This window comes from Tympanuchus pallidicinctus, unplaced genomic scaffold (assembly GCF_026119805.1).
Source record: "Tympanuchus pallidicinctus isolate F22 unplaced genomic scaffold, pur_lepc_1.0 scaffold3, whole genome shotgun sequence".
Lineage (NCBI taxonomy): Eukaryota > Metazoa > Chordata > Aves > Galliformes > Phasianidae > Tympanuchus > Tympanuchus pallidicinctus.
In genome coordinates, this window is record NW_026294747.1 from 86706133 (window position 1) to 86717829 (window position 11697).

Consider the following 11697-nt stretch of genomic DNA (forward strand, 5'->3'; position numbering starts at 1 on the left):
TAACATCTTAAACTAACACAGCTGTCTGCAAAATGAACATCTGTCCACAAGCTAAGTATATAATAAATGGAATAAAACATACACTATGGATAACTTAAAAATGCAATTCTTACTAGTAGGTGTTCTCTTAAATCTTACAGATTCCCAGGTATTTCTTGCATCACAAATATGGAAACCCTCATTTGCCTAGTTTGTGCCATCATTGTCTGTCAGCTTAAAGAAAAAAGAAAGGAAATACAGAAATCCTAAAAAGCTAATCATATAGGACATCACAATCTTTAAAATCTGCATGACTGTCTGGAATGCGGCATGTTTTTCATGTCACTTCTGCCACTGCCCGAAATGCACCACCTACCCTCTCACTATGCTCACATCCACTCTTTAGTCTCCACAAACATTCGGCAAGAATGTCAATCAGTACAATTTTTCCAAATGGAGGAGTTCAATTACACACTTTTCTTTCATACACACTTTCAAGTCAGACATCATTTTGTCAGACTGTCCCTTTGCTGTCATCTGTCACATGACAACAAAATGTAATGGAATACTGGTGAGAAAGTTCAACCAATATTGCTATACCACCAACATCTGCCTCAGATATTGTGGGCCGATACAATAAAATAGGAGGAATTACTTCTGGAGCATCCTTGAGTACATGCCATCTTTGCATTGCTGAAACAAAATTGTACTTTGTGCTTTTGTCCCGTTTTGGTTACTTAAGAAAGGTTCTTAAGGATTTCCCAATACATAGTGTGTAATTTTAAAGCTATTACTCACTAATAATAATAGTTCTTGTTAATAAAATTTCTGTCTTCGGAGCAGTTTGTACATGTCAGCTCTCACATCATTGTGAAATGGTAGTTCATGGCAGACTTGGATAAACTCCTGCCTTGAAGACAGACACGTGGGTTTATGCTGCTGTGTCACACAGTCATTTTACATGGTGAAGGTGCATACTTTCTAACTGATGTGTCCATATAGACACAGTGCATCTTCAGTTTATCTCCTTTGATGGTAACAGAAACACAGCTGGAGAATTTCTGTCCTTCAGAGTCTTACGCACAAAATACGAATGGCTAAACTATCCACAGCTTTCCATATGAAGTAATAGCTCTACTAGAAAGCTATAGCAACATCAGATGGGGTCACTTTATATATATGAACTATTTCCTACAGCTTTTAATCTTTTCAAAGCTTTGGAGAGATAAGAAACTACCTTTATATTAAGGGTGGAAACTTAAAAATCAAGATAGATACAATGACCTACCTTCATATTATTCAGAAAAACAGCAGAAAAGCCAAAGATTACACCAGAGCATCCACTGTCCTAGTTCACTATCACATACATCAGCTATCCTGGATTAGAAATCAAAAGATGTGTTCAACAAAATCTGAAGCCCAGATTTACAGGACTAGCTGTTGCTCCCAGGAGAAAGTATGTTCCATTATCCCAACTCCATATGTTATTTCTTCTTTTCCTAATGTCTACATTAAACCATTTTCTTAGGGATTTTTCACACAGGCTATAATGACAGTGAGGGTGGTACATAACTGCAACATATAGCCATTTTTGTGGCTGTGACCTGGTGTATTTGTAAACTACAATATAGTGTCTATAGATTCTGCTATGCTTTGATTCAGAGCAAGTTGTATGTATCTTGTCAGTATGTCCTAGCTTTATGTCCCTTACTGTCTCTGTCCCACTGACTTGAGCTGGCATCAGAGCTTTCTGCCAGCCATCTACTCACCAACCTGCAGAGCTTTCTGCTTTTCAGGGAAAGAAGGTCTTCAAGACTGCACTCCAGAGGCTGTGGAAAATTAGCTCAACTCAGCCAGAGGAAACTGCTGTCAGTACTCCGCTGTCATCTTCTCCATTTGATGCTGCCCTTCAGAATGGGATGCTGAGTTTTGGGGGCTTGATGCAATTTTCTTCCAGAAATATTCAGCTTTCTCAAGACATATTTACTCATATCCTTCAGCATACAGCTGTTTTCTTTTGTTTCAAATAACTCTCTGAGTTTTCAGAGGTCTGAGGCTACCAAACAGTTGCTTATGCAGTTGTGGAATATAAATGCATAGTTTCACTGGTGTGAGTTGCTCTCAACCCTGACAAGCAGTCACAGGAACAATCTTAACATTTGAGAGCTCCATAGGGATTCTCATTCCTAACCCTTTGAACAACCAGTTGAGGTTTAGACAGCTACTCCATACAATTCCTGCTGAACCATACAGCAGGTGCCTCCTGCAACAAGATGTCAGTTTCAGAGTTGGTACCTACATCCCTAACTTACTGCCCAAGATCAGCCTTGCAAGATGGTAAGAATTACTTTGTACAGTAGGCCCTCAAGCGAAGAGTGCTTGCACAGGACAGAAAAGCAGGACTGGGAACCTATGTTTGATAAAGAAATACTCTGAGACAAATTATTTTGCTCCTTATTGTCCAGAAAAGGAGAATTATTATTTTTCCAACAGGAAATTGTAGTGTGATGAATAGAATCCATTACAATTCATGAGAAATACACCAATAGACCAAGGTGTAAGTGGATTTCATAGTAGTACTCATCCTGAAAATATCCCATGAAATGGAGAAAGGGAGGCCAGTTACTGACAGGATCAAGCTTGGACATTTTTTGGTAAGAATTTATAGTTTCTCTAAAGAAAGGGATTGATCATTGTTAGTTTTCTTGTCAACACTTTTTCACTATATACCTCCTCCACCTCCAGGAACCAATGTAAGCAACTGGATTTAAAAAAAAAAAGGATACAGAAATACAGAAGAAGGGTTGTTATAATTCAGCTCAGAATGAGGGTGGATAGGACAAGGGGAAATGGTTTTAAACTGAGACTGGGAAGGTTTAGGTTAGATATTAGGAGGAAGTTTTTCACTCCGAGGGTGGTGACGCACTGGAACAGGTTGCCAAGGAGGCTGTGGATTCCCCATCCCTGGAGTCAATCAAGGCCAGGCTGGATGTGGCTCGGGGCAGCCTGGTCTGGTGGTTGGCGAACCTACACACAGCAGGGGGGTTGAAACTAGATGATCATTGTGATCCTTTTCAACCCAGGCCATCCTATGATTCTATGATTCTATGATTCTATGATTCTATGATTCTATGATTCTACGATTCTATGATTCTATGATTCTACGATCTGTTATAGCTTTTTTGTTCAAACTCTGCAGCACTGGTTTTTTACTTGCATTTGTCACAGGACCCAGGACACCTGAGACACACCGTGATAGTGATTGGTAATAGCCTGCCTATGAACAGCATATTACTTATTTTGATAGCTATGAAACGAATGTACATTAAAATGCAACATCTATGGCTCTCTTTCTTTCCAGTATTATACAATATATGCTTCCAGTCACATGACAGAGAAATGTTCAGACAACTGAAACCTTTCTCCCACATCCTATCTCTAGCTTATGTATGCAGTGTATCCAACCCTGGGATCTCCTACCACTGTTTTATTTTTCCTGTTTTAAAAACAGAACAGATCATCTCTTTTAACTTATAAGGAGATGAAGAGAAAAAAATGTAAAAGGAAAAACAAAAAAACCCAAACCTTTCGTAAACTTGGAGGACAGCCTGTAAGGAGGAAGATACTGGAAGGTAGTTGAATCCAGAAGTGGATGACATTGTCCAGTGCTTTAGGAATTGCACTTTAAATACAATAGACTGACTAGAGTCACTAGGCATAGATCAAAAAGTTCAACAGATGAAGACAAAGAGTAACCAGAGATTCATCAAATTTCTTGTAACACATAAATATGGTGGTCCAGCATACCACATTTTTGCTCTATTTAGGATCCAGCTACTGGGGGAAAACAGCAGATTAAGTAATTTCACCACCAGAAAACAGTATTCATTCCATGATAAATTTCAACCACTGCTCAAGTTGTGTTTTTTTCTTTCACACTTGAGCATTACTGATTAATCACAGGAACAGAAGAAGCTTTCAGTACCAGGCTAAATTGTCTGAAAGTCTTTCTAGCTTTCCCAAGCATGAATCCACACCAGAAACTATAAGGAAAAATATTTACAAGCTGGGAGGTAGGAGACACTTGGGTGGAATGAAATGGATGGTGGAAATAGAAGTCTGACTTAGCCATGGTTAGAGGGAAAAGCTTATCCACAAAGTACAAATGATAAGTCATTAACAGAAATTATGCTCTTGAGATTCATTCCACGAGTATGATAGTACAGCAAGGAAACAGCATTAGCAATGTCAACTGGCAGCAAAACAGAAAAAGAAATATCAGCAGGGTATTAGAAACTGATCTGGGAGAAAAAAAAAACGCCTTTTGCAGGTAAGATATATTAGGTGAGATCTGTCCTGTAACTGCAGCTCTTTTACCTGAGGAAAAGGTTCAACCCATGAAAATTGCCTCTAAAATCTCCAGATGCAACTGATGGAAGATTTCCTCCAGCAGCCATGAGGAAGGTTTTTGGCTGCTCCTCTAAAAGCCACCAGCGACCCCAGGCATTAAATAGGCCCCCCGTGGAAGAGTGGGCCAGAGAGCCAAACCACATGCATTTCAGACACATTGAGCAACACTGTCATCCACAGAGCACACAAGGCCTCTGGGCTATGCAAAACGTGGAAAAATCCAAAGACCAATTTGGTGCCTACAGCATCCTGGGCTAAAGAGTGCAGAATCTGGCTAAAGCTGATTTAACCTCTCCCTCCCTTGGCTCTTTAGCCCAGGCCATCAGCTCTTATCTCACTGACATCAAAATCCAAAAATTTAAGGACAGGCACCATTTTAAAAGAAAGAATAGAGAATCATAAAGCCAGAAGATGCACTGGTGAAGGCCTACTCCGGTATCCCACAGGAACACTGTAGTGACCACAGTGCACATCGTTACATCCCTAAAATCTCTGAGGACCTGCTTCTGTGGGCTGAGCCCAAGCACAAAGCTCCTTCCACAAGGGAAGGAGTGCCTCAGCCATCGTTTGGACAACACACTCTCACGGCCTTTAGAGCTTTGGCCTCAGAAAGAAAAGAAACAATTTACGCACTACCTTCAAGTCTCATATTTTAAGACTTCATTCGTGTCAAGTCAATTCCCATGACCATAAAACAAAGCCTAATCAGAACGAGAAGGAGAAATAGAAGTATATTCTTATTCTAATGAAAAAATTATTAGGCTCATAAGCTTGCAGAAGCACATGGGAAGATGTCATAAGCATTTCTTTGCTCTGACAAACTGCTTTAACAGTGAGAGCATCAGAGTAGAGATCCATCAGTGGCTTAAAAGGGAAAATCCCCAAACTGGCCATAGCATCCAAGAAAGTGTTCAGGTCTGAGTCAGCTGATAATTAGATAGTTTCACATGGCAGAAACCATTTATGGCAAGCCATGATTTCGAAAAAAATAATTTTAAAAAAAAAAAGATCCTATGCACTCCATATCCATCTGGCATTATGGCAGGCCTGTGAATGTTAGAAGACAAAAAGAAGCAAAGCAAAAGCTTTAATGGTGGCCAGGAAATTTTTTTTTTAACTCCTTATCACATTTTCATTATCGTTTGTCTCCTCCATTGGTTTGCAGCTTATCTAGATACATTAGATTATGAAGTCATGCAGAATGACTCAGTCATTGAAGTGAGTAAGCTCTTTCTATCAGAAAAAGAATACAGTGGCAAATAAAATGTTTCATTGGAGTTCATAACAGTAATTCCCATGGTGTTGCAGGGCAGAGAACCACATGCTGTAAATGACAGTTTTGCAGTGATAACACTGTTTAAAACAAAATGCTGAGAAGTAGGGAGAATGATTCTGCAGCCTTCTGGTTTCAGATTTACTGCTGCTGGTGTGATCTCATCATTCCAAATTACTGAATTATTTAAACAAACCTAAAATACAGTTGGTATGATGGGTTCTTGCATTACGTTCGCTTGCATCTATTTTATTTTATTCCCATTCAATTTGTACAACAGACTCCCACAAGTATTTCCCAGTAACTTTAAAATTTCTACAATTGCTGAGATAGTGTCTCAGACAAAGATCTATAGGTCTGAAATAAAAATAGTGAAGGGTTCAAGATGACATCATGTTTTATGAACACAAGACATGACCACAAATAACCTACAATAACCTTTAAAATTAGTTTTTTCCTGACTTCATAAAACAATATTTTATTTGGCAGCCCCTTATTGGCAAGCGCTTTGAACAGTTCTATTTGTTTTCTGTAACCAGGAAGACACAACCAGTGTTTTCACATAGGTTTCCTCAGGACTGTGGTTTTGCCATTTTCTGCCTCTTTATAGCTGCCTGCTGCTGTTGAATATTTTTCTTTGGGATGTTTATTAAGAACAAGGATATGAATTTAAAAAAAAAAAAAAGACCAAACTTTCCTTATAGCTGTACTGGTGAATTTGTTCCACTGTAATACAGCTGTATCAAACACACAGAAATAGATCAGGGTATCTAGAATGATCTGATTGCTTTATGTCTAAAGTTATGTAATAACATACAGCTGGCTATATGTATATTATGAGAAACTGAAGGAAATCAGCCTATATGTCCTTTGATGCATTAACCAAGACCAAGATTTAGAAATCCACCATAACTTGTAAAACCATATGAAAATGGAGAAACGGAGTTAGCCAATCACTAAATTGAATAAAAAAACAAAAATCTAAGTGTTCAAGTTAAAGTAAATTAGAAATGAACATCACAGAGTGCAAGGAATGCTTCTGGCTTCTTTGCACATCTTACCTGTGATGAGTTGCTTTTTTGCGTCACCATTACCAGCTGTCCTGGTTGTGAGCTCCAGTTTGAGAGGTGTGTTTTCCACAGTGCCTCCTGCAACGAAACCAGATTGCTTGTTGTATTTTCAGCTGCTCAGAGTTTTGTTGTTTTGAATGATGCCGCTGTGAAAAAATGGACTATTTTCCCACCACATCTGTAGAGCTAGCTATGCTGCTCCCAGTGCCAGAAGTATGTATTTTTCATTGCTGTTTTTTATTATTTGGAAAAAAATCTCCATACAGTTTGTATTCAGTATATTTTGAGCTACGGGGCACACTTAGTCGGCAGTTCAAAATTCAGTAAATCCCAACTCCTCCCAAAAAATGTTTTGTATGTTTGAGAAGGGTCACGTAATTAACAGGGATGAGCTTTTCAACCTCTGTACACAGTTTGGACTTCTTAGTAATCCCTCTTTCTTCTCTACAGTATGAAGCTTGAGTGAATAAGGAAACCTCCAATAATTAAACTTGCTCTATTGACCTAACCAAAATGAACTGGCTTTGCAACAATGTAGCTGTCCATGTAAAAACAGGAAGTCAGATTTCCCCAAGTAACCCTTATTCACCATGAGAAAAACAGCTGGTGCTCTCTCTTCACATGCAAGTGTGTGGGGCATGGATAAAAGATGTACACTTCTGATATCCTCTCTTTTAAAAGGTTATGTGTTTTTTTTTGTTTGTTTTTTGTTTTTTTTTCCAGTGGAAGTTTTCCAGCACTCAGTTCCTGAGAGGTAGGGCCCCAAGACAGTCTGGTCGAAATCGTTAGAATCGTATCGTTGTAAGGAGAAGTCTGTGAAAATGAACAAAGAAGCCACATTAGTATAACATGAATAATCCTCCCTGACCTCCAAAGAGAAAAATAATAAAGGATTTATTACACTTTTTTTTTTTTTCTCCCTAAGAAAGAGTAATACGAAAAATCCTCCTTACAACAACAATAACCACTGTTTCAGAATCAGAGCTTTTGTGTCACTGTTTTTCAGTAGTTACGCTACATTTCTCCCAGTACACTGCTGGGATTTTTTATTTTTTATTTTGCTACACATGCTTGCACATCTGCTCCACATGTGTGATCAGCAACTGGATTTTCTGAGCTGAACGTCCTGTTAAATGGACAGAGTGGGCAGATCATTCCTTAGAGAGCAGAGAATCTGCCTCTGGTGGATTGCTGCCAAAGGCAGTGGTGTAATAAAGAAAAGAAAGCTGCTCATTCGGATTGCTCTGAAATGAACTGTGTCCTCTCCTAAAATACCATCTGGTTAGGATCCCTGGAGGCGCAGTCCAACACACCTAGGTCTGGCAGTCTGTATGTTTGATGGCTGCAAATGTCTCTGTGTAGGTTGGCTGGGGGGAGGAAAGATCATTAAGAATCAGAAGAGGTGAAACTGTTGTGACTTTGTCTCCTTTCACCCACCCAAACGAAATAGCACAAGAAGGCTGTGAAGGTGTTTGTGTTTTTGTTGTTGGAGTTGATAGCTAATCTTTAAAAAAGCTGTCTTGGGCTTTGCCTTTCTCTATAGGACAGGTTGTGTCTCTTCAGCTTGAGCCTTTGGTTCATTAATCAAGGATATAAGAGCAAACTGTGCAAAGGAGATTGAGTAAGCCTAATAGTATGTGTGCAAGGAAAGCTGGCTTCCAAAAATCAAATCACACCAGGGGCTGATAACAGATGTACAAAGTTAGAGGAGAAATTAACAGATGCTTTCCAGTTTTTGCCATTATCACCAATGAAATCCAGCTCATATGGTCCATAGATCACGTTAAAGAATCTACTGCAGATGAATTCGGTTCTCTCCTGATGCTGGCAAAATTAAGGTTGCAACTGTACCATACTGCATGCATCCTAGAGACAAGTTGGCTTTTTCAAAGTGCTGACAGTGCTACTATAAGGATTCCTCTTGTTGCTTATCAGTTAAGTCTGTAACCAGACAAACAAATGCTATCGCACTGGATAAATCCATCGCTGTAATGCATGTGCTGCTAAGCAGGGAACATGACTGTTTCATTCTCAACAAACAAAATCTTTCATTTTCTTCTCAGTCTGAATCTATCTTGGTGAATTAGACAGGGCCTAGGAACATTCCTGGGCACTGGATTATGATCGTCTATGATGTTAAACAGTCAGGCAAGTCCCTAGCACCCACAGGGCTGTTGCCAAGCACCTCCAAACCACTCCCAGGCATAAATCAGAAGCAGGGGATTTCCAGTACCGTTCTCAATTGACGATTTGCAAGTAGACACCAGTTCTGAAGTTTAAGAGTATTTACTAGAGCTGAGCTGGCTGCTCCTCACCCGTTGGCCTCGGTTCCTGGGAACACTGAGAGTGTCTCAGAAGTCCATAGCCCTGGACAACACTTGCCAGCATGACTTTATTTTAAGCAAAGGCAGAACCTACCAATTCTTGAGGTAGAAGTTTCTTTCTGCCTGGGGAGACCATTTTCTTTGTAAACAAGCCCAAGTTACGAAACTCTGGAGTTATTTTCAAGACTTCTTTCTGCAGACACCACTTAACAGGGTTTTGTTTCTGCAACTGCCCTGGAAGCTGTTGGGTGACTGATGGGGTGGGTCTCACTGCCTCTAGCTAATGCAATCACTCTCCCCCTGTGAAACAACACTAAAAACATTTTGTCTTTCCTTTGTTGATTTTATTTTTTTTTTCCAAAGGTGTTTTAAAATAGCTACTGCTGTTGGTTATACTGTGAGCTCCTACTGTTCCTATTTATCCATCTGCTTGTAATTATGCTGGCTTCAGGATGATTTTTTAGTTAATTTGAAATAATTAATTTGATTATTGCTTACCGCCCAACAGAAAAATGACTCAAAATCATGATTCTGCCTTTGGAGGACTTTTCAAGAACTTGAATTCAGTTCAAATTCAAATTGATTATCATCATTTTAAAATTATCTTGAGCAAGACATTAAAAAAAATGCTTTAAAACAATGGCATAAAGCGTATCCTAAAGAAACGACTGTCCTTTGGCTCCTGTAGCTCTTATTCTAGCAACTACAAAAACTGAGAAAATCATCAGTTTCACTAACAGCTAATATTGGCTCTGTTGGGTCACAGCAGGTATTCCAAGGAAAGCCTTTTGTTTAACTTGTATTTTCCGGGCTTCCCCACATGAAGCTACAATCTGTCAGGAATGTTCACTTGCAGTCTCAGGGGGAGTTTTGACTGAGCCCAACACTTCCAGGCTCAGCCCCAGGGTGCCAGGTGCAAAGAGCAGGAGTTGAGGCTGGGGCTGAAGGGCTTCCAGTCAGCTGGGAACTAACTCTGGTGCCCAAACTGGCCAAGCCAGCAGCTTCCATCACAGATCTCCAGACCTCTGCCCCAGCAACCTTGACTGTCCACAGCTTGGGGTTTCATGTTCAGCATTTTGGGATCAGTGAACCAACTTCATTGCAATGACAGTTTCTATTAGATAATTTCTGATGGAAATGAATGGAATAAACATAAGGTAGGAAAGAAAGCAGTAAAGCAGTGAATTGAACTATTTATTAATTAATTATTATAATTAGCTAATGCTATGTAAAAAAGCTGAAGTTTAAAGTTGAGGGAAGGTTTTGCAGATTGGGAACTGGAGATGGCTAAGGAGCAGAATTAAACATCTTTAGCCAGACTGGATTAGGTTCAGAATAAAACAGGATCCATTTAAGGAAATACTACTTGCAAAATAACACTGTTTGAGTAATATAAAGACTTCTCTCCTTGTTTCAAATAGAGATCCTATCATGATCAATCATTGTGTGCAAAAAGATGACTTCATAAATAGCCATCAATAAAACTTTTTAGTCATTATCTAAATCACTGCAGCAGGTTAGTAAGTAATGATAAGGTGAAGCCATTTTGGTGATGAACTAGAAGTCTCTCAGAGCCCAGCACTTAAACTGAAACTAGTCCGAAGTTTGGTTATGTTCAGTTAAAGGTTTTCAGTGTTTTCTGGTTTTCTTCTTGCTTTTCTGAGCCCTATCCATGCTCAGCCCTCTGCCCTTTTCCCGATGAGCTTACATCTCCCAGTACAGCAGCCCCCTCATTAGTGACAACGGCATCTTGTGGCAGTGACACAGCTGTGGCTGTGAGTGGACCTGCTCACTCTACCTGTGCTACCAGGGGTCTGTGGCACCTCTGCAAACTGAACTTGTGATGGAGGAAAGAGGCCAAGGATTTTTTGGAAGTGTACATGAGAAATACATTGTTGGTTTGAGCAGAGGAGATCCTTTTTTGAGACTTTTCTTATTGGCACTTTTGTCCTGCACCACAATACTTTTTCTCATTGTAAGAGAAGAAAACTAGAGATTGTCTATAAAAAAGACTAAATTCGAGGCCAATAACCTCTCTCATCTTGGGAACTGATTTGGAGATTGGGACCCTTTGTTAGAATGCCCCCAACCAAGCAAATAAAGCTTTGAGAAATCAAACCATTCTACATTTGTATTTCTACTGTAATACACCTAATAATAATTCAAATCTTAGCCATTCTATAGGGTCACATAAAGAGAGGGACAAGGATATAAAGGACATAGATTCCTGCATCATAAATAGGTGATTTTAGCAAACAGTGGTACAAAAGCAGAATTCCTCACACCATGCAATAAGCCATAACAACTACCTTCTACTGTGCCTGGTATATGGCTTTCTAGGTTTCATTGAGCTTAAAACAAGGAATCAGTCCTACAGTATTGTGCCATACCTTCTTACTTCACAAATACTCTGATGGCATTATGGGCTATTTAGAGAAAAAAAGAGGAAAAGAATGTTTGCTGACTTTGTTCAGTGTTGTCAACACGAATTTTAATTGCCTCAGCAAGTTGTCATTAGGTGAAAGATAACAGTCTGCCAAGTCTAGAGAGTAAACACTTTGTGTTGATCCCCCCACAAAGTATTCAAATAAGAAACTGGAGCTTATTCAGCGTAACTCAGGTTTAAGTATCTCATTTTCAA